This window comes from Tamandua tetradactyla, chromosome 6 (genome assembly GCF_023851605.1).
Source record: "Tamandua tetradactyla isolate mTamTet1 chromosome 6, mTamTet1.pri, whole genome shotgun sequence".
In the NCBI taxonomy this organism is placed as follows: domain Eukaryota; kingdom Metazoa; phylum Chordata; class Mammalia; order Pilosa; family Myrmecophagidae; genus Tamandua; species Tamandua tetradactyla.
This window is the reverse complement of record NC_135332.1, coordinates 102,193,250-102,217,971: the sequence shown is the minus strand read 5'-3', so window position 1 is coordinate 102,217,971 and position 24,722 is coordinate 102,193,250. Positions and strand designations below refer to the sequence as shown.

Genomic DNA, 24,722 nt, shown 5'->3' with positions numbered 1-24,722 from the left:
TCTGCTGATCTTTGTTTCCAGTTTGTTGCTTTCAACTTCTGATTCCAGTGGCTTTCTCTCTCTAAGCATGTGTGGGTACTGTCATAGCTTCTCTGGGGCACACTCTGGACTTCATCTCTTAGCTTTTCTTGGCTCTCTCCAGGTTCTGAATCCTTCAAGTTCTGTAGGTTCTTGCTTAGCATCTCCTGTGGCATTCTGTCTGAGCTCTCCCCAAAATGTTTCTCTCTCCTAAAGGACTCCGTTAAGTGGATTCAGACCCGTTTTGAATGGGCGGGGTCATGTCTCTGTGGAAATGACCTAATCAAAGGGTCCCATCTAACAACATGCCTGCCTCACATGATTGGATTAAAAGAAAGTGGCTTTTCTGAGGTGCATAACAGTTTCAAACCAGCACAGATGGAGGGAAGGATATTGCAGCATGGTGAATGTGATTAAATGGTATGCATAGAAGCAGTTGAGATGGGAAGATTTACATTATAAATCTGTGTCTACATTTTTTTAAGAAACAAGAGAAGCTAAAATGCAATACATGAGAGAATGACCATTAAATGTAGTACATGATAATGGATAGGATATAAGAATGGAGGAGAGAAGGCCCAAAAGGACAGTGTTGGGACATATGAAAAATTTGGAATATAGAATGTAAGCTTTATATCAGCATTAAATTTCTTGAATCAGGGCGGGCCACAGTGGCTCAGCAGGCAAGAATGATTGCCTGCCATGCCAGAGGACCCGGGTTCGATTCCTGATGCCTGCCCATGTTAAAAAAAAAAAAAAAATTTCTTGAATCTGGCAACCACTTAAGATGATTACATAAGTGAATATCCTTGTTCATGGGATGTATACATGGAAGTATTATGGGTTCAAGGAATATGACATGTGCAACTTCCTCTTAGATGTTCAGCAAATTGATAGCTAATAAAGGAGGAAGGGAGGGAGGGAGGAGGGGAAGGAGGAAGGAAGGAAGGAAGGAAGGGGAGTTAAAGATGGCAAATGTTAAAATTGGTGGATCTGGGTATCTGAGGTATGGAATAAATATAGGGTTTATTTTAATAAATATAGGGGAAAAATATAGGGTTTGTGTTATTTTGCAACTATCCTGTAAGTTTGAAATTATTTCAAAATAAAAAATTAACAAAAGGGATAATAATGTGCTGAACTTGTAGCAAATTAAAAAAATGAATTTATATAAATGAGAATTAAAAGAAGTTATGTGCTATAGGTTTTAAAATTATATTTTCAGTTTTATGAAAATACTATTTTACAATAGTGAATATCATCTGGTAATGGGCAATAATTTAAGAAGACAGATAATATCTTTGGGAAAAACAGAAAAACGTTTCTTTCTAGCCAGCCAAAGATGGGAATGAAATTGTTGCGAACTCAAATTTCCCCAGTGTGTAGGTCCCCCCACCTACGCGCATATGTATGTACATGTGTGTATGTATGAATATAATAATTAGAAGCAATTTGAAGGTGTTGTGATTCCCTTGCAAAATTCTAGCTCTACAAAATTTATGTGGGCACAAAGCAGTTAGATTGTTAGACTGCTTGGTTAAACAGCATTTGGAGCAAAATAAATAAAGCAATATAGTAGAGTAATATAAAGACAATTTATTTGTATTTATACTTTTATTTGGCCTGAAACATATGGTATTGGACCAACAAATTCATCTGCTTCCAGTTATATTGGAGCCTAGATAATTACAGCGTTCTGTAATATTTTATATTTTCATTGCTTAGATCTTTGCTATTCTAATGATTAGTTCCTCAGAATTCCTCCAACTCTCATGACCAATAAGGGGCCTCATTTTATAGTTAAGTCATTCAAGGAGTTAGGAGATGAAGTGACTTGCCCAGGGTCATACAGAATCAATGCAGAAATGAGACCTAAAAACAATTGAGATACAGAATCTCAAAATAGCATTTCTCCGATGTCTACCCCATGAAAGCAATACAATCCATACATTTAGCCAAGAAACTAACACGTGCTGGCTACATCTGAACCAAATTTTGTTAGCATGTGTGATTTTTACATGTCTCTCAGTTTTAATTCAGTGCTTTGAATCCTGCATCCACCAAGCTTTTGTGTGGCTGTGGGACACTTTCAAAGGAGCACGAATCCACATGCATTGCTTTCTCACTGTCCCTCACCTTATTCAGAACTGTGTGCATCCTGGAATTGTCCCCATCATTGTGTGAATGCCCAAGTTTGCCTCTGGGACATGCCATAAAAAATGAAGAAACACTGAAGACCCAGATCCTGTCCATTCTAAATACCTCCACCCCAACTGAAGAGGTTCCTAACAAAAATAAGAAACCATCTCTTGCTTGGAGTGATGCTATTAAGGTGTTAAATCATGTCTTCTTCCTCCATTCTGTTCTTTCTGTTTTTCAGGCTGCTATGGCAAATACAACACAATAGTTGGCTTAACAACAGGAATTTATTGCCTTAGAATTTTAGAAGCTACGAGTGGAAAATCAAGGTGTCAGCAAGGCTGTTCTTTTCCCCCAATATCTGTACCTTTCTGGTTCTAGCTTGCCACAATCCTGGGCAATAACGTAATATGTATTTCCATTTCTTCAAATCTTCCTTTGTGCCTGTCTGGTGTTTTAGAGTTTTCTTATATATCTTGCACGTTTCCTGTTATGATTATTGCTAAGTGATTATTACGAGGTATGCTTCTTGTAGGCATTATAATTTATATATTTTCTGCTATTATATGTCCTATTTGGTTTAATACATACTTAAAAAATGAAAATTAAACAAGATTTATCAGAATCTATGAAGTATAGGAAAATTCATAGCCTTAAATCCTTTATGTCAGTTTGGTATATAAAGTGTATAAAAATGAAATAAATAAGTTTAATTTAATAGTTAGGTAAGTTAGAAAAGAACAATAAAACAAATTTAGGAAAAGCAAAAGAAAGTAATAATAAACAAAAGCAGACAATACCAAGTAGGAAAAAGGAAAAGAGTAGAAGTGATCAAATAAAATTTTTTGAAGATGGGATAAAATAGATTGGTTATAAAAGGAGGAAAGCACAAAATACATCAAATGAATCCAGAATGATATAGAAAGTTAAGATGATCATAAGTAATTACTTTGCTCAATTTTTAAAGAATTAATTTGAAAAATTTGAAAGAAAAATCTGAAAAACTGTATTTATAAAAAACTGATCCCAGAAGATATAGAAAATCAAAACAGACTGATAAGAAAAGAAGAAAATGAGAAAATTATCAAATTTGTCCTCCAGTAAAAATAGCAGCATGTCTAGGGGGGTTTAAAGAGGAATTTTTATAAATATTTACAGAGAAGATAATTTCAATACTTTTTCACTGCTCCATAGAATAAGGGAAGGGGCATGGACTGCAACATTTTTTTTTTATCAACTGAGTATAATACTGACACCAAACCTGAAAAGACTTGCACACACAAAAAAATAAAATAAAACTAGAGGCTAATCTCACTAATGAATATGACCCAAAAGGGTAAATAAATATTGACAGACAGAAAGTACAAGTATGAATATATCATGACCAAGTACATTTTTTTAACTTTTAAGAAATTATTATTAAAGCAGTTGTAGATTTACAGTAAAAATCGTGCAGAGTTCCAATAAATCCCCTCCCTTATTTTCCCTATTAACGTTTTACATTAGTGTAGTAACTTTGGTACAATTGATGAAACAATAGTATTATAATATTCTATTAACTGTAGTTCATGGTTTACAATAGTGTTCAATGTTACACAGTTCTATGTGATTTTTTTTAGGTTTCACTCTGGTGGCATATATACAACCTAAAATTTCCCTTTTACCCTATAATTTTCCTTTTTACCCACTTTCAGTTATAGAATTCAGTGATGTTATTACATTCACAATGTTGTACCACCACCACCACTATCCATTACCAAAATTTTCCATCACTCCAGACAAACTCTGCACCGTTTAAAAACGAGCTCCTCCTTCCCTACCCTCACACTGCCCTTGGTAACCATAGTCTAGACTTCATGAATTTGTATATTTCATTTCAAATAAGTGAGATCCTATAATATTTGTCCTTTTATGTCTGGCTTATCTCATTCAACATAATGTCTTCAAGCCTCATCCATGCTGTAACATGCATCAGAATTTCATTCCCTTTTGCAGCTGAATAATATTTCATTGTATGTATATACCACATTTTGTTTATCCATTCATCTTCTGATGGACACTTTGGTTACCTCCCCTGTTCGACTATTATAAATAATGCTGCTATGATCATTGGTGTGCAAACATCTGTTTGAGTCCCTGTTTTCAATTCTTTCAGATGCATACCTGGAAGTGAGATTGCTTGGCCATATGGTAATTCTAAATCTAACTTCCTAAGAAGCTGCCAAGCTGCTTTCCACAGCAGTTGCACCATTTTACATTTACATTCACCATTTAACAATAAGTGAGTGTTCCTGTTTCTTCACATCCTCTCCAAGATTTGTAATTTTCTGTTTTTTGAATAGTAGTCAATGTAATGAGTGTAAAATGGGGTCTTGTGGTTTTGATTTGCATTTCCCGATGGCCAGTGATGTTGTGTATCCTTTCATGTGCTTATTACCCATTTAAATATCTTCTTTGAAGAAATGTCTATTCCAATCTTTTGCTTATTTCTTAATTGGGTTGTTCTTGTCCTTTTGTTGTTGAATTATAGAAGTTGTTTATACATTCTGGATATTAATCCCTTTAGGATATGTGATTTTCAAATACTTTCTCCCATTCTGTAGGTTGTCTTTTTACTTTCATGATGAAGTCTTTTGATATACAAAAAGTTTCAAATTTTTATGCCCCATTTATCTATTTTTTTCTTCTTTTAGTGTAAAGTCTAGGGAACCATTGCCTAACACAAGGTCTTAAAGGTGTTTCCCTATGTTTTCTTCTAGGAGTTTTGTAATTTAATTTTTATATTTAGGTCTTTGATCAATTTTGAGTTAAGTACAGGACCATCTTCCTGATTTTGCATATGGCAATCCAGTTTTCCCAATCCCATTTAGTGCAGAGACTATTCTTTTTCCATTGAGGAATTGGCACCTTTGTCAAAAACAAATTGCCCATGGACATGAGGGTTTATTTCTGAACCATTATATATGGGTCATCACCTCTTTTTCCCTCATGGTACATAAAATGCACCAAATAGTAGAGAAAATGTAATTCACAGTAGTCGTAATGTAGTAAAAAGACGATTCTGTTGGTCTTTATATGACCAACTCGGTTTTATCCCAGGGGAGGTAAGAATGGCTCAATTTTAGGGAATTCATTAATGCATCTAAGGAGAAAAATTACGTGATCATTTCCATACAAATATTTCACAAAGTCAAGACCCATTCTTGATTTTTAAATTTAATAAAATAGGAATCGTTGGGATCCTTTTGTGATGAGATGCATTTATCTTAGCAAAATATCAGCCATCTCTTCACAAGGGAAATATTAGAATCATCCCTATTACAGCTGTAATGAGACAAAGATGCTCCCTAAGACAGCATTGGAAGTAATAGCTGATATAATCAAACAAAAGAAATAAATTAAAGATATGAAAAAGTAAAATAACTGTCCTTAATTGCAGGTAATTTTATCATATATTTGTAAAGCCCAAGAAAAGCCATTGAAAACCTATTACAAACCATAAGGGAATTTGAATACAGACACAAAAAAAGAAATATATAACTTTAAACATTATTGTCATTCCAAGTGTTTATTTGAGGAGTATGTTTTCATTGTTTTGTCCGGTGAGCACTAAAAGTCATTATTTTTCATGTAGGAAAAAAAGTCCATTCCAGCCGCATATATGCACAGGGCACATGTCACTCTTCTGATGTCCTACCAGCAGGATATCCAATTTCCCTTCTGGATACATTTTCAACCATTCCAATTTGCAGTAGAATATAATAGATGTATGAAACAATTTGATAAAATAACTATGACTTGTCATAATTTAAATTAAATCTCGTGTTGCTCATGTCTACAATAACGTCCTTTAATCTGGTGCTTTCTGAAGTGAAAGAGTTAAAAACGTAAGGTGTGTGAAGGTGAGAGAGTAGGATTCCAGAATTCAGCTCAGAGAAGACTGAGTCCATTTGAGAATTTCTAAATGGAACATACCCAGTAAAGACATGTGCACTCCTCTGAAGAGTTCCTATTTTAGATATACCAGTAGGAATCAATTAGTAGAATACACTTTGGGACAATCACTAAGAATAAAGTGTGGCATATGTACTTGTGTGTGAAAACACTGAGATGTCCACTTGCAGTCATCTTCACGGTCTCAATCTGAAGGTTGGGTTGTAAATGGAGCCATTCCTTGATATTCCAACAAGGCCCACGGTTTAGTTTATAAAAGCTGCTGGAATGTGATATACCAGAAAAGAAAAGGAAGGGCTTTTAAAAGGGGGAATTTATTAAGTTGCAAGTTTACAGTTCTAAGGCTGTGAAAAAGTCCAAATTAAGGCATCAACCAGAGGTTACCTTCACTCAAGAAAGGCCAGTGAAGTTCAGAGTTACTCTCTCAGCTGGAAGGACATGTGGCAACATCTGTTAGCTTTCTCTCCTGGCTGCTTGTTTCATGAAGCTCCCCTGTGGGTGTTTTCCTCCTTCATCTCCAAAGTACTCTCTGTTGGTTGTGGTTGCTCCAAAGCTTTTTCAGTATTGGTTCCCTCTTAAAGGGCTCTACTAGCAACCCCACCTTGAATGGGTAGAGACAAATCTCCATGGAAACCATCTAATCAAAAGTTACTACCCACAATTGGGTGGGTCATATCTTCATGGCAACAATTAGAAAGGTCCCATCCAGCAATATTGAATGAGGATTAAAGAACATCTCTTTTCTGGCGGTACATAAATAGCTTCAAACTGAAACATCCCATATTGTTGCAAATGTCCAACTCTAGGAAATCATTTTAATTGAGGTTTCAGGATATATTATTTGTAAATTAATGGAGTAACAGTCAAGATGTACAAGGTCATAGTCTAAGGCCTCATTGAGGCACAGACTTTGGGGATTGAAATCTAGCCATGATCCTCAGTCTATCAACCCAGCATGCACACTACAGTACACTATATACTTTTGTTTGATTATATATATCTACACTAACCTGCAGCATGTCAGGGCAGAATGGTTTTTGTCAGCCATGGGCCTGTGGAGTCTTGTCACAGTAAGAAAACAATCAGTCACAGTTGCATTGGCTAAGGACTGGTACTAACCAAGTAAACCACTGGAAACTGTCATGACAATATTTGGCATTGGCTGGGCATACCGGCACTAACATATTAACACCAATGATACCCAGATAAATTATGACTGCCATCTGAGCAGGCTCATTTGGTGAAAACAAGTTCATAGGTTGTGTGACTAGAAATGGGTGATATAGCAAGAGGCAAATAGTTTAAAGTTATCCAGAAAAGAGACTGTTTGGAAAGTCTCTTGAAATGGAATTAGCAATAGGGAGGTTCCAAATATAGCCACTGCAGTAAAAAAAAAAAAAAAAAAAAAAAAAGTTAAGTGGTTTATTTGGAGTCAGACAGTAATAACCATGAAATTACTCCTTTTGCCCTATTTCCCAATATACCATAGGAAGGATAGAGAATACAAAACCAAATTTTAAAACACCCAATAGTTAATCCAAAGTATTTCATTGTCTACACCAAACTAAACAAATAGATGTCATTTATAATCCATTTCTCTGTTGTAATGTTGAATTACCCTTACTATGAGAAAGCCCTTCCTATTTTCTTTTAAAAAAAAAATGTTAAAGTTTTTAACTTTGACTTATGCCCCCTCTTTCTCTGGAGTGCAAACATATCTTAAGCTTTTGAAAGCATTTTAGGCTTATTAAGGATGCACTGTTACATGTGTTTGGAAAAAAAATTATGTCAGCCCAGGTTTAGCTTTCAATCCCTTCATTGCAGTGTAAGTTTAGACTCTTAAATGCTTAGGAAAGTATTTGCTGTGCATATTATTATGCATGCAAAAAATCTTAAGGGAGTAATTGTGACTAGAAATGTGCTAAACATTACTTGGTAAGGCTAAAAAAAATTTAAATAGCAAGGGTCACCGGAAACATCATAGAAGAAATAAACATAATTTGTTGAACTTTTATAAAGAAAGTCTGAATTCAATGTAAGACTCAGGCTCTGCTGAACTAAAATTTGGTTTTTGATCAAACAAGGCAACCTCAGTTACATGGTGGGGATGGCGTTTAATTATTCGAAGCCCTCACAATTTTAGTAGAAGCACCAAAGAGGGAGCTGTCTTCTGCCTGCGAAGCTCCAACAGTCTATTGTAATGCATTTCAACTAACTTATAAATCATTTTGCAGAGACTAATGATTTATTACTGCTGTAATGAACTTCATAGGCATCAATACATTAGGATCCACTTTGAAAAGAAACTTGCCAGGTTCCACTGGAATGATGATCAGTTTACCACTGTTATTAATGACCCTGAGCAGCTCTTTGGTGTACAAATAACCTGTAGATGACAGGGGTCTTCCATTTGGGGGTCGGGTGGGGGGAGAAATCAATGCATATGTGAAATAAAAGTATATGCTTTTCTTTCTCCAGACCCTTTATCAATGCCAGTGTTTGTTGTCAGCTTTCAAAGCTTAATACTTCAAAATAATTTTTAAAATCTACCTTATTCAAGCCCATTAAAATGCTGCCGAATATGTCTACAAAAAGATTGCCATTCCGATTACTTGTCTCTGTGTTACTTAATTACGGTGTTTTCTTTCTTCCTATTTAAAGCCTCAGCTGGCTTCTGGTGGTTTGACTAAAATAGAAATTACCATGTTAGGGCTTTTTTGTTGTTGTTGTTAGTGTACAGTGATGTCAGACATTTGACCTCAGAGGCTTTTAAAACTGACCTTGTTGCTTCTTTCCATTCATTAAACTGCAACCTTTGCTCTCCTGTCATAAAAGATAAATGAAGATTCACACAATCTTTGTTTAAGAGAAGATTTATTGTTTACATTAATGTAGATTAAGTGGAAAGATACCAATTATTTTTCAAGTCAATCAGATGTCTTCTCCGAGGTTTCAATTTGTGGCCTGTTTCACGTCGTCCTTTCTGTATAGTCAGTGGAATTTTTTCAAAAAATAATGTCCAAATGGACAGTTTTTAAGGAAATCCTACATTGTACACTTTCTCTCTTAAACTAGATAAATAAGTTTGCGATTATGATGCTTTTTGGTAAGTGATTAATGTCGGGTTCTAAAATGGTAGTTTTTATTCAATGAAGCTATCACAATGATTTATTTCAAGATAGGATTAAAGCTTTAATATATAATTTTTTTAAGCTTTTAATGGGGATTGCTGGAAGAATAGAGTGCAATAATAGAACTTACAAGCAGCAACACTTTTGATCTAAAAGAAATCAAATAGATTCTGTTATCAAGTCCATTTTGTTATTATATTATTGGTGAGGACATTAAGGCCCAAGAGATTGGGGTGGGAAGGCCACCACACCCTGGTGACATGCAGCCTAGGTGATGGAGAAGCTTGGCATCAAACAGATTGCAGGGACTTCAAATGGAGCCTCACAGTCTGTAACTGTTGCATCCCCAGAGCCTGACACCACTCCTGGCAAGTATAAGTGCTGAGTGACTTTGTTGAGAAAGTAATGAGACCGAATAAAATAAAGAAAACTGCAAAGCAGGTCAGTTAGGATGTGACATTGAAGCTTCCCCTACTTCTTTTGTCTCTCACTTAATCACCTTTCCCTTTATTCAATAGTTTATTCCCAAATGGATCTTTGCATCTCAGATGTTGTTGCACTATACCTTCATAGTGGAACTTCCAGTTGGGGTGGATATTTCTCAGATGCCATCATTAAATACATTTGCATAGGACAGTTGAAAGACTCTTAGTTAAACCTCTCTCTCATCACCATCATACATCCTGGAACATCTCTCGGATATATCTCTCCAACGTGCACCCAAACACTTTGCAAAGCAGTCCACTTCTAATTCAATACAGAACAGTGGTTATGAACCGGCCTTTTCCCCCCCCTGAAACCATAGTGACATTGAGCTGAGTATTCTTGAAGGAAATGGGCCAGTCTCTAGTGGAATTAGTCTGATATCTTGATCAGTATCCTCAGAGGCCTCTCCTGCTGCAGAGCAGAGCTGAATCCAGCTTCACTGGGATTGTGTGTGAGCACTGGCCCTTCCTGTCCACCGTACAGGATCCTTTCAAGATTAGCTGACATGATACCATCAATAGGATAATAATGATAACAGCTGTATTCCCGAAATGATGGCTTAGGGAACACTTTGTTTTTCCTGATCTAGATCATAAAGTTAGCCTTCAAATCAGTAAATCTCATGGGTCCATACAAGAATGGGTGGTAGTTAATTCTAAAGTGTTCACTGCTCTTCACTATGAAATAAGGGAAACCTAAGAATTTTTTTCATAAATCAAAAGCAATTCTGTTTAAAGGACAGTTCTTTAACCAGAGATGTTCTTCTGGATTCCTTAGTGTTAGTATGTCCTTGCTTTTATGAGATGGTGATAAGGAGATAGTACTCATATTTGCAATGTGACCATTTTAACATTAAAAGTTGGTGAATCTCTGTCATTTCCATCAATTTAAAAACATTTTGTTGGTAGTGAAATCCTAAAGTTTGGGTATCACGTTGTATATCTTTACAGCTCGATTTGCCATGCCTTCACCCATCTGACATACCCCCTCCCCTGCCTCCTCTGGGTAAAAGAATTGAAATAATTAATTTGTTGAATAAATTAATCACTCAGGGACATTTGTCCTTTAGAGGCTAGTTGGCATATGATGCACATTTTAGGGTAGCTACTCATGGATGACTCTGTTGGTTTTATTATCAGCATCAGGCTCCACCTTTAATATGTTCACCTGAATTGATAAAAGGTAAGGCTCATCCTTTCAGTATGCCCCCTATACCCACTGGATTCTCCTCAATGTAAGGCCCCATTAAAATATAAGTAAATTAGATGGATAGCGTAGCAGTATTACTTGTAATTAGATTCAAAGGCTGTCTCAGGTCCATGCAAGTGCTTTGCCACTTGTTGCTGTAGTGCAAGCTCACATAGCATCCCAGTCCATTCACAGACCTGTCTCTTTCCTTCTATTATGGTATGGTTCTGTTTTAGAGTCTTATTCCAGTGGCAAGCATGTAGCCCCTAACTCCCCATCTTCAAAAATTCAGAGAAAGGGAGAGAATGCCCGCCTTTCCTGTTACTTAATAACCCATCCAGTGTCTGCTAAGAGGATATCCAGTTGCCACCATTGAGGTGTAGTCCCATGATTATTCCCTCCATTTATAAAAATTAAGTCTTAAGTTTATTAAAAACCCTTCCAGCGAATGGCTATAATAGTGATAGTCACCATTTATTAAGATCTTAATATATGCCAGACCTTTTGCATTTATTATTTAATCCCCACAACTCTGCAGGGTTGATACACCCCATCTTAAATTTGGGGAACTCTAGCTGGGAGATATTAAATCACCCCCTCACTGCCTTTTGCTCTCAGCCATTGCCCCTCAGTGGTAAAAACTGATTTTACTGGCAGAATCCAGTATTTTTCTATTCCCCAGCACCATTTTGCCTCCTTGGAACTGACTTCTGGGGTAGACAGAACCAACCTACTTACATACCACCGTCCTTCCCTTCATCGTCAGGGCTCCTGCATCCTCCTTTTTGCGTTTCTCTTGCCCCCAGGAATAATCTCTTCATGAAGGCCAGTCACTGTGTAAACTACATTAGTTTTCTTCAGAAATGGATTTCTCTTTGGATGGTCAAGAAAGATCAGATCCGTTTAAAAGGACACCAAACATAATAAAACATATCGATCATTGATTCTAATCCATTTTTTTGCTAGTGCAAGAGTAAAAAGAGAAGTCTCATAAATGGTTTGCCTCCATGACTGAATGATGGCTAGTGTGGAAATCACTATAAGAAAATGTTTTTTAGTTCTTAGAGATCGGATAACTAAAATATGTATGCTGGGATTTTTTAATAGACACTAGACCTGATAGACTCCCAGTTGTTTTGTAATTTGGTCAACTCCGACCCTGTATTAGTTAGGGTTCTCTAGAGAAACAGAATCAACAGGGAACACTTGCAAATATAAAATTTATGAAAGTGTCTCACGTGACCGTAGGAATGCAGAGTCCAAAATCCACAGGGCAGGCTGCGAAGCTGATGACTCCAATGGATGGCCTGGATGAACTCCACAGGAGAGGCTCACCAGCCAAAGCAGGAATGGAACCTGTCTCCTCTGAGTCCCCTTAAAAGGCTTCCCATGATTGCATTTAGCATCACTAATTGCAGAAGACACTCCCCTTTGGCTGATTACAAATGGAATCAGCTGTGGATGTAGCTGACATGATCATGACCTAATCCTATGAAATGTCCTCATTGCAACAGACAGGCCAGCGCTTGCCCAATCAGATAAACAGGTACCACAACTTGGCCAAGTTGACACCTGTCCCTAACCATGACAGACCCCAAGGCTTTATTTCATTTTGTTTGTAAGAAATGTTTTGTTTGTTAAAATCCAGTCCCTTGATTTTTGCTGGGGAGCATTATGTGGCATTTCCCTAAGGATTAGTCAGCCGCAGTAAAGAATTTATTAGATGGCTACATTACATGGTTGAGCACTCTTGGGGCATATTTTTACTCGTTTCTAATAAAGTGCATTTGTTTGATGTAATAACTATGACTAAAAGTATATTGGGTCTCCAATCCATCCAAATTAGGTGACTCCTTTTGGTCTTTCAGTAGGAATTGGAGAGGTTTTTCTGAAATGTAGTAATGCTCTGTTTTGGTTTGCTAAAGCTGTCAGAATGCAATACACCAGAAATGGACTGGCTTTTATAAAAGGTATTTATTAAGTTACAAGTTTACAGTCCTAAGCCATGAAGATGTCCAAATTAAGGCATCGAGAGAAAAATACCTTAACTCTGAAGAAAGGCCAGTGGTGTCTGGGGTCTCTGTCACATGGAAAGGCCCGTGGTGATGTGTGCTGTCCTTCTCTCTCTGCTTCTGATTCAAATGGCTTTCTCAGCTTCTATTTCCAGCAGTTTCTCTCTAAACATCTGTGGTTCCTCATTACTTCTCCAGAGCAGACTCTGGATTTCATCTTTTAGCTTAGCATCTCCAAATGTCTGTCTTGGTTTCATCTCTCTGCTGCCTGTGTTCTCTCTGTTTTCTGTCTTAATCCATAAAAAGATTAAGACCCACCTTGAATCGGGTGGGTCACATCTCCATGGAAATGACCTAATCAAAAGGTCCCACCCAACAGTAGGTCTGGCCCCACAAGACTGGAGTAGAAGAACTTGGCTTTTCTGGGGGTGCAGAACAGCTTCAAATCAGCATATGCTCATTTGGATTCTGTTTGGAGAGCTTGTGACTTCTAGGGGAAAATTCTGAAAGTCTTGAATGTAATTTCTAAATTACATACACTAATTGATATTTCATTTTAGCCATTATGACAAAACTATTTAAAATAAATCATACAGAAACCCAGAAATGCTTAGCTATCATGCCAGTCTTCTAGTGTGATTTTTATACCAAATATCAAAGCGTCTTCAATTCTATGGAATTCTAATTGGATGCCTTTGCACATGAGTGTTGCTCTTAATGGAAATGAGATTTTATTCACTTTCTTTCTGTTGCATTTGCCCAAACACAATTATTATATAAAGATCTGTGTACTAGCAAAGCAATATAACATTCTCCAAAAAATCCTTTTTCAAAGGCCTGTTTCCTTTTCATCCACAGAGAGGTGGAAGCTACAGAAAGGCCCTGGAAATGTTACAAGGCTCAAAAAATGTTGAGAAAAATAGATTTCTCATTAAACACAAACCAAGCTGGCTGTGTTAGGCCAAGAACACACTACCTTAATGTTGTGAAAAGGAATTTGATTGACAGTTTCTCTATTTTCAAACAAGGATTGAAGAATTATTTCAGAACAAATTAAAAAAAGAAAAGTGGGTAAAACCCACTGACTTTAAGGATAGTTAAGAAGAAATATGGTAGACCTAAAGTTGTAAACTTTCATTGACATGCAAAAGATGTAGCTTTAGGTTTTAAGTAAACATGTAATAGGAGTGTAGTCTCTAAAAGAACCTTGCATGAGTTTCCCACAGAGACCAAACTTGCAATTCCCATTCTTTTGATGTTGTTTTGAACCTAGGGAGGACAAGGGAGACTCTAGATTCTTCCTCTTCCTCCAAGAACTGCTTATATTTGTGTCACAGCCCATTTCCACCTTACTATGCCAGAAGGGGAAAGAAGGTACCATTTGTCAATACGAGACAACATGAAAGCTTCAGTGGCAAGCATCAGACCTGAATTCTTCTAAAACTCTAAGAATGAGACTGCGTGTGATGTGGCTGCTGGAACCTTTGTGTACCTGGCCCATCAGGGTTTGATTCCCTCATTCTGCTGCTCACTTGGAAGTAGAACTGGGTAACCTAAAGGGATTATATTTGCCATCCTTGTTACCATGAACAATCAGAGCAAGATACTGAGAGCAGGCAAAATCAACTGGAGAGTTTTCATGCAGTTTCTTTTCTTTTTTTTTAAAAATGGAGACTGTCCCCAAATATCCATTTCCTTCTGCAATGCTACAGAAACTGTTGCTGGGATTAAACAGTGTTTGATAGGCTCACGCATTTCAATACACTGCATGACTTCATATTTGCTTTGGGTGACAGATATATATTTTCTCTCTGTCTGAAGAGACTGTTTGTTTTGAGAAGTACAAGATAAGCAATGCTGAATCTAACCTAGAGGACATTCTTTCAGATCCTTGACTACATATATCTTTGTTGTGTGAGCATTATTGGATTACATTCACAGCTGTGGTTTCATTAAACGTATGTGCAAACAGCAGTGAGGTTTGAGGGTTATTAAAAAGGCTGGTTGATGCTCTATATCATGAGAGTGAGAAAATGATCACATTTACTCTAAAGTAGGGTATACCAATGGAGTTCAGGGAAAATTGTGCTGGAGGACATGTTCCCACTTAGCGCTACTATAACTAGCAGCATTTGTGCATTTATTTTGCTTTCTTATTTGAAGCATGTATTATATTAAACTACATGTCACTGTTCCATTGCTGTTCTTAATGTATAAAGATCACCTGAAGCTCTTCTATATGTATATGTGGCAATTATTTTAAAATCATATGTTATTTAATGCTGCCCTAGCCCCCTCTAGATACATGTTTGTAATAATTCAATAAAAAGGAAGATATATGGAAAATCTTTGCATATGGAAGAATACAATTGTGAAATTTGATTCCAAGTGAGTCCTTTTATAAACTGAATTCTCAGGAGCTAGGCCATAAATCATTCTATAAATGCAATCGATTTGGCAAAAGACAGTCTCCATAAATATTTCAGTAGCATTTATGATGGTTTCAATTCAACATCATTTCACTTTAGTTCACTTCAAAGCTGTGGCTAATATGCCTATACCTAAAAGTTCAAAATATAATATACTGAAGGGACTTTACAAATTGAAATCTGGAATGTTCTCTGCATGTCTGAAAAGTTGTTCAAAGCAGGATGGGCTAGCCCAAATTATAACTGTCCCCTTCCACCCAGCAGAGGGTCTGGCATCTGTTAGACACTGAGGTAGTTAGGTTTTGGTATCAACTTGGCCAAGTGATGATGCCCTGTTGTTCTGTTATTGTGGACTTAAATCATCAGCATGTAAAATTCATCTATGAATGATTACATCTGCAGTTGGCTAAGAGGTGTGCCTTCCACAATGAGTGACGTTTAATTTGATTAGCTGGAGGCTTAAAAGAGGGAGGTCAGAAGAGAGCTCAGCATATCTCATCTCAGCACTCAGAGCTCAAACCCAGACTTTGGAGATGCAGAAAGGAATCACCCTGGGGAAAGCCATTGGAACCCAGAAGCCAGGAGGGAAGCTCTGCAGACATCCACCACGTACCTACCCATGTGACAGGGAAAGACAGATGAAAGCAATCTTCCTTTCTTCTGAATAACTACAAATTTGTAACTAAATAAACCCCCTCAGTAAAAGTTGATCCATCTCTGGTATATTGTATTCTGGCAGCTTTAGCAAACTGAAACAGATTTTGGTACCAAAAGTGGGGTGCTAATGCAGTTTGCAAATACTGAACAGTTGGAATGATTTTTTAAATGAATAACGGAAAGATTTTGAAGAATTGTGAGGAGCTTGATAGAGAAGGCCTGAATTGCTTTGAAGGAAACATTGGTAGACATGTAGAAAATGTAGTCTGGCTGATCCTTGTCGTTTATAGTGAAATGCAACAGGAAAGGGATAAACTGAAAACTGAACTCTTGGGTACAAAGAAACCAGCAATTGGTCATCTGGAAAATTCTGGGCTTCCAGAAAGGGGAACCCCAAAGAATAGTGCCCCACATGAGGATTTAACTGAATATGGAGACAGTCAGTTATTATAGGACAAGCAAGGATTTGAGGTGGAGTTTTCCAGAAAGGATTTGTGAACAGTCCTTTGGTCTGATGGGTAGGATCCCAGTATACTGCATAGAAAACCAACAAGAGTGTTGTGGGATCTGTATAAATGGAACCATGGTTAGTCTGAACTAAAAGGGACAGAAAAAAGACAGATTGAAGTAGAAATAACTTTGGAGGCAAGACCATGGATTCTTCCATTCCCACAGTTGCATGAGACACCTTTATAAATCTCATATTTACAGATCTCTCCTGTTGATTCTGTTTCTCTACAGAACCCTGACTGACACAGGCACTCAACTAATATTTGTTGAATAGATTTAATTGGACGCAAGTTTTATTCCAGCCTTTACAGTGCCCTTCTTTTCTGCTCCTTAAATGCCCAGACCTTTTATGTTACCCACTAGCTGCCCATAGGGAGGCATTTCATGTCTTTCCTGCCCCTCCAGGGAAAGCCATATCTCATGTGATTCCCCTTCTAATCTTCTTCAAAACCACATTAGCTCGGTGAAAATGATTACATGCACTTTAAAAGGAAAGCAATCAGATTAAAGTAACTAAAACCGAGATGGGAAAGATGATGGCTGACTTCATATATTTACTGTGGCCTGCTTTCTTTCTTTTTTCCTTCAGTTTATAGAGAATTGCGTTGATCTAAACTAATGAATGCCTCAAAAAGCATCCCACTCAAGGTACTCAGAAATATAGACTACCGCGAATCAGGACACATTCTGATCTGCCCTACCAAGACCCAGGATCTGTCTCCAGTAACCTTACTCTGATGATGAAATGTAGTGTGATAAAATAATTATATATAGACATTTTCTACACAAATAGTAAAATTAGTATCTATATTGCTACGTGATGGGATTTAGCGTCCTAAAAAAAAAAAAAAGCTATAGCAACACATTGTATATTTTGTGAAAATGTTTATGCAATATGTCTCTTTACCAAATTTATGAATCAAATATTATTACCGGGCAGAAAAATGAGATTCTTAGAAGCTTCATTAAATATTTGGGATTGTTCAAGTATACAAGAAAAAATAATCTAGAAAAATTTAAGAACAAGATCTGCTTTTCATACGCAGCAATTACAGATGGAACGCTTCTTATTCATTCTTGTGTCATTCATGAATATACATCTGCTTTACTACAGCCCCAGAACAGAACACCTCAGGGATCATCTGGTCTTCAGAGAGCAAAGCTTGAGGCCCAGGGATCTATGTTTGGCAGTGGTCGCACCAGTTATAGTTAAGCCTAGGGCTGAATCATACTCTTCTGACCCTACAGAACTTTCCCCAGGACATTAGCCCTGCCCTGTGCTCATGCCTTCTTGCTTTTTCTCTCACTGTATATAAAATCAGTTGGCAAAAAATATCACCGAAAATATGAAAGCTATTTTACCAGTAGAAGTTTGGTTTAAATTATACAAATGTATAGCTGTGAAATTGTAAATCAGAGCCTTTTTGAGTTTATATGCTATACTTTATAGTTTGTTTTACTATTCTAAGTGATAATCACTTTTCAGAGCCTAGACTATTGTAGAGCCTGCCATGGAAAAAAAAAATCCCTGAACTCAAAAACGCATCCTGAGGGCAGGCCACAGTGGCTCGGTGGCAGAGTTCTCACCTGCCATGCCGGAGACCAGGGTTCATTTCCCATTGTCTGCCCATGCCAAAAAAAAAAAAAAAAAATCTTTGAGAAACTTCACGACAGAGAGGAAAATATAAAAAGTTAGTAGAAGTTAGTGTATCCTGGTATGCTCTTCCCTTGGTGGGAAACCCAGGATAACGTGCTTCCCTCCTGAAGGCCTTTAAGTGGCTGAAGAACAATTCCTAAGGATAATGAATTCCTGGCCCAGCAGAGTCAATGCAGTAGATGCTTACTGGCCCTGTGAAGAACCACTACCCACCACCAATTTAAAAAAAAAAAGAAATGTCTGGGATGGGTGAGATTTCAGGCCTCCTTAGTATGCTTCCCACAGGTGACATGGAAGCAGTGACACAGGTCACCACCAGAAAGGTTCTTTTACTGCCTCCTAAAGGTTAAACCTTACAACTGAAAGGCACCATCTACTGTGGGTTTTTAGGATTTCTTCTCATGAACATTTCAAGAGTGAATTCCCTGTCAATACACTTTTTCATCAAAGGCCTTCTATATGCCAGCTGACTTCTAGAACAAATGCAGTGCAAGAATCCTTGTCTCAAGTGTTTAGATACAGCCCTCAGGGTGGAAAAGATAAAGACACAATCTACAAAGCCCTCAGTGATAACGGGATTCGCAAGCTTTTAGCATTGGGTACCCTACACATCTGCCTCCTTTGCAGCATTCTTTTCTATCCCTAAAGGTTTTTTTTATGGCATAAGATCAGTGGTTTAAATTACGATGGGCTAAAAATTAATTTGGCTATCAGCATTTTGCAATATCCACTGAGATTTTTGGAACATCTTTCTATTAGGAATTGAGACAAATACAAATAGACTACTCTCCCACAGATAAATAGTATGTGATTCTCCTCACTTCTAACCTTCTAATCTTGGCTCAGAAATGCTTCCAGTAGGTGAATCCAGTAGCCAGCATTACCTGGATGCTCACAAAAAGTTTTAGGAAGCCAAATTGTTCTTAGGAGCGCATATGGTCCTACCACCAACTAACATATACACTTAAAATATCCCTCACTCTTTTCCTTCCCCAAAACAAAATAAAAATTCCATCGTTCTGAAAAGGTACTCATCTATTGCTATGAAAGCTAAAAAAAAATTCCCTAAAGAAACTATTAATACCAAGGTTAAAAATTTTACCTCGTATGGACAGATGAGTGAAAAATATGGATAAAAATAAATAAATAAATAATGGGGGGGAGGGTAAAATAAATTGGGTACATGGAAATACTAGCGGTCAATGAGAGGGAGGGGTAAGCTGTACAGTAAGTATGAGTTTTTCTTTTTTCTCTTGATTTCTTTTTCTGGGGTGATGCGAATGTTCTAAAAAATGATCATGGTGATGAACACACAACTATGTGATGATATTGTGAGCCACTGATTGTACACCATGTATAGAAAGTATGTGTGTGAAGATTTTTCTCAATGAAAAAATTAAAAAACCTGGGGGGAAATGAAAAAGCCTGGATGAGCTGGTCAACACACTTTGAGCCCTTAGAAATCTGGTAGAGTGAATGCCATCCCTTATGGAAGGTTCACTAGCCAGGTAAAAGGAGTACACTGGAGGTCTGCTTGCTTTCAGTGTGATTAATACAGGGTCTAGCTCTTTGTCACACTTGGTCAACAATAGACCCTCATCCATCGTGGTGAGAAAAGCTTCCTGGTATTCAGACTGTCCCTCCTTTCAGAAGGGACAAGGCACTCAAGCAATTTCTGGGCTCTGGCCTTAACTAGATGATGGAGGAGAAATATCCAATATTCAGGGAACTTCTGGCAGCTTTTCAGCTGCATTGAGAGTCTCCCTCAAGAAACAAGATTGAAAGGGGCCAGTTTGGTAGAAGCTTATCACCTTTTGAGCGATTCTATCAAATGCCAGCCCAGTAAACCCTAGGGGAGTGTGACAAAAACCCAGTTCTAACATTCTCAGACAGATTTGGGTTCATGAAAATGAGATTGTAACGTGCCAAGGATTTCTACTACATGCTAGAAGAACCTTTTTCATTTCTGAAGACCAGGCCACAGTGGTAGTTTGGTTAGAGAGGCAGTTAAACGTGCAACGTGACTACTCCTTTCTGGGTTAGGACCAAGGCATTCTCTTAGTATTTGGGTCCATCTCTGAAGCTCTGTGTGTATTCTGTGTAGTATTAAAAAAACAGCTATAAAATGGTGATAAAAATTTTCTCTTTGAAACTTCATTAAAATGATGCAGGATGCTAAAGATCCTTGTGAGGCAATCTGAGGGAAAATTCTTTATTGGCTTTTATAATATTTCTCATAGTCTTTGACAGTATCGTTCTGTCAGGATTAAGCAGCAAGTTTTAAAGTTTTAATGACATATCTTTATTCCCTCTTTCCAGAGCTTGAATCTTAATTTATCTAAAGAGTTCTTTTTGCATGCATGCATATTTAGCCAGTTGATAAAATATTTAAGTAAATCTTACAATCACATTAGCAAACAGAACAGGCATAAACAGGTGTGTGAATTTACTATACCTCATTCTTGATTAGCCGGTAAAATTGGGCCAGTTTTTTGTTTCAATACGCTTTTATTTTTTTAATTTTTAAAGTTACAGAATAATTGCAAAACTAGTGCAAACAGTTGCCATATACCCCACACCTAGTTTCCCGTATTATTAGCCTCTTACATTAGTAGGGCTTACATTAGTAGCCTCTTACGTTTCTCACACTTAATGAACCAATATTGATACATTATTATTAACTGAAATCCATACTCTTTCTGGATATCATCAGTGTTTCCCTAACATCCTTTTTCTGTCCCAGGCGCACATCCAGGATACCACATTACATTTTTTTCTTTCTTGGTACGCTGTATGGTGAGGTCACATTTCATTCTTTTTCCATGTGAGTATCCCCTTATTGCAGCACCATTTGTTGAATTTTTGTTTGATTGGTTTTACCTTTCTTTGTTTACTTGTTTGTTTGTTTGTGAGGTGCAAAGGCCGGGAATCGAACCCGGGTCTCCCGCATAGCAGGTGAGAATTCTACCACTGAACTACCCTCGTACCGCCTACCACATCACATTTAATTGTCCTGTCTCCGGAGGCTCTTCGTGGTATGAAGGTTTCTCAGATTTTCCTTGTTTTTGTGGCCTTGACAATTTTTTTTGTTACTGATGTCCCAATGTTTCATAATTATTTATTTTAGAAGAGAAATATTATGGCAGGGTAATAGGGAGCAATTAGCACTGCTAACACAATAAAATAGAGTCTTCCTGAGAATGGCTGCTAAGAATGGATGTGGCTGCATTCTCTGGTAGCATAGCACTTGTCCATTTAAATTTCAGTAAAAAAAGGTGGGGGATAAGTCTGGGGAGAGCAAATCATCAGTAATGCCCCATCACCTTTAAGCATTGTCCATTTTTAAAGATTTGTTGAATTTTTATTTCCAGAAACTTTCCTTTGGTCCAAATTTCTCTGACTGTAAAATATACAGTGGTCTTCCATGGAGAAGTGGCAATAGAAGCAAAATTTTCCAAGGATTGAATAAGCCTTACATAGTTTTTACACAAATCTAATGACTCAACAACATGTTTGTGTTTTTGTTTTTTTCTGTGGTCTTGTTTGGGTAATATAATATAATTCAATCAATATTTAAGTTAGCCAAGCAAAAGAAGCAGCTTTGAGTACCATAGTACCAAGAGTGTGCTTATGCCATTGAAAATGGAGCATTTGGTATTAGTAACAAAGAATATATATGTTTTAATTTATAGATATTATCACTGAGTTTCCTTTCAAAACTTTTTGTGGCTTTCGCAAAGCCATTGGAATACTCATGAGTAAACTCTTATCCTTGGATATATGACCTTTGGCAATTTTGAGAAGGATTGGTCCGGTATTTCATAGAATGTTCCTCAATTGGATTTGTCTGATGTTTTTATCACAATTCGAGTTGGGTAATGTCTTTTGGGGAGGGGAAACAATAAACTTGTGACTATCTACATAGATTATTTGAAATTCTTCTGCAGGCAGCTTTGTCTATTATCCCCCATTTATTTAATTATTCAGTTTCATGTTTCTATAAGTTTGGACTCATGGGTATTTACTGTATACTTTGTGTTATAAACTTATTATATATTTAAATTATAATAAATCATAAATTTTTGTATACTTTGTGTTATAAATAAAAATATTTTTATTTTATTTTATTTATTTCGGTTAAATTGTTCTAGCTTTGGACATTAGGAACTCTTTCATTCAGCTTCTGTCTCATCTTCCTTTGGGAAACCCCCATTATTCTGTGTGTGCACGGTATTTGTTTTTATTTTTTTATTTTGAGCACTTTCTTACTTTATGGCCCTGCAAGATGTTCCACTTTCATCTTGTGCATTCCTACTCCAATCCTAAAGTCAGCCATTTTTCCAGAGAGCTCTAGTTCCTTTTATTGGAGAATGGTAATGTAAACTAAGGTCAGGATGATAGGTGTGCTTGTGGCTCCTGGGATTTCATTGTTTCCTAGAGCTTCTCAACTGACAAAGCAAGGAGTTATATGTATGTGTGTAGCCCTGTATATACACATATCTATAAATATTTCTGTATGTAACCATGTCTATCTGTTTTAAGCTAAACACAGGTACATGCTGATGTCTCCAACTCTAATCCATTGGCATTAGCCTCTTCCCTTTCTTCTCTGAAACTTCCCATGCCAACAGTGAGAAGCCTAGACCCCATCATCCACTCTCCATTTATTTAATTGTGCAATGCCAGTGCATATATAGTGGTATCAAAATTGGTAACCTATACCCCCACGTAAAACAACTTTATCAGATAGGGTGCAGTATTCATGCACAGTTTTTTTTTTTTTGCCTTTACTCTTATAGACTCCACTAATTTCCAGAGTACTTAGGTCAGCTCCTTATTACGTCACCCCTCTTCAGTGAGGCAATTTCATTTATTTGCAATACATTAAGATTATTTTGTCCCATTCTGCATTCCATCCTGAGGGCCTTTGACCTCCTAAATATTTTTTTTAATTTGCATGCACTATGGTTCATTTTTGTGCGATAACATTCTATAAGTTTTGATAAATGCTTAATATTTTATATTCACCATTAAAGTATCACACAGGATAGTTTCACCACACAAAAAATTCTCTGTTTTCAACCTGTTCAGTTACTTCCCTTCCCTTAAACCCTGGCAACTAATGATCTGTTTATCATCTCTCTAGGTTTGCCTTTTCCAGAATGTTATATAAGTGAATCATAAAGTATATGCTTTATCCACCTGGCTTCTTTCACTTAGCAATATATATTTAAGTTTCATCCATGTCTTTTCATAGCTGATAGCTTGTTTCTTTTAATAGCAGAATAATATTCCATTGTATGTGTGTGCCATAGCTTGTTCATCTGTTCATCTATTGAAGGACATTTTGGTTGTTTCTGCTTTTTGGTGATTATAAATAAAGTTGCTATAAACCTTTGCAGACAGGTTTTTGTATGGACATAAATTTCAAAGCAACTGGGCAAATACCTGGGAGTGTGACTGGTAGAGCATATTGTAAAACTATATTTAGTTTTATAAGAAATGCCAAACTGTCTTCCAAAGTAGCTATACCAGTTTGCATTCCCACTCACAATGAATGAGAGTTGATGCTGCACATTTTTTTTGTATCGGATGTCCAATTGAGCCAGCACTATTTGCTGAAAAGACTATTCTTTCTCCATTGAATTGTCTTTGCTCCTTTGCAAATGTTAGTTGACTGTATTTGTATGGATCTATTTCTGGACTTTCTATTCCATTTCATTGATCTATGTATTTATTCTTTCATTAATACCATAGTGTCTTCTTTACTATGGCTTCATAATAATTCTTGAAATCAGGTAGTGTGAGTCAACCAACTTTGTTCTCCATCTTCAGTGTTGTGTTGGCCATAATAAGTCCTTTGCCTTTCCATATGAACTTTAGAATCTGTTTTTCAGTATCTATGAAATAGCTGAGATTTGATTGAGGTTGATTTGATTGAGGTTGATGAAATTATAAATCAAGTTGGGAACAATTGACAGCTTCACAGTATCGAGTCTTCCAGTCTACGAGCATGGACCAGATCTTCATTTAGTTAGATCTTTGAATTTTCACCAGTATTTTGTGGTTGTCCACATATAGAACCCACACATGTTTTCTTAGATTTATTACTAAAAATTTAGTTTTGGGAAGACGTAGTGTAAGTGGTTATTTAAATTTCAAATTCTGAGTTTTCATTGCTGGTTTATAGGAAAGGAATTACCTATGTATATTATCACTGTATACAGGCACCGGGAATCAACCTTGAGTCCCCAGCATGGCAGGCGAGAACTCTGCCACTGAGCCACCATCACCTGCCTGGTTTTGTAGATTTTTTTTAAAAATCAAGTTGAGGATGTTCCTTTCTATTCCCAATTTATGGAGAGGAGTTTTATGATGAATGGGTGGTAGATTTTGTTCCATCCTTTTTCTGTACCTGTTGATAGGGTTTTTCTTCTTTAGTTGATTTGATGGATTACACTAATTGATTTTCAAGTAAAATAATTTTTACTTGGTCATGGTGTATGATTCTTTTTATACATTGTTGGATTCAATTTATGAA

At 36.8% G+C, this 24,722-nt stretch overlaps 1 protein-coding gene and 1 non-coding gene across 6 annotated transcripts in view; one reads left to right on the top strand and one right to left on the bottom strand.

The window, feature by feature from the left end:
* The window catches only part of TOX (thymocyte selection associated high mobility group box), a 350,259-nt gene that overhangs the window by 227,286 nt on the left and 98,251 nt on the right, over window positions 1-24,722 (top strand). The window lies entirely within an intron of this gene.
* On the bottom strand, window positions 21,096-21,166 carry TRNAS-GCU (transfer RNA serine (anticodon GCU)). The gene has a single exon. It is a non-coding gene; the product is annotated as a tRNA-Ser (tRNA).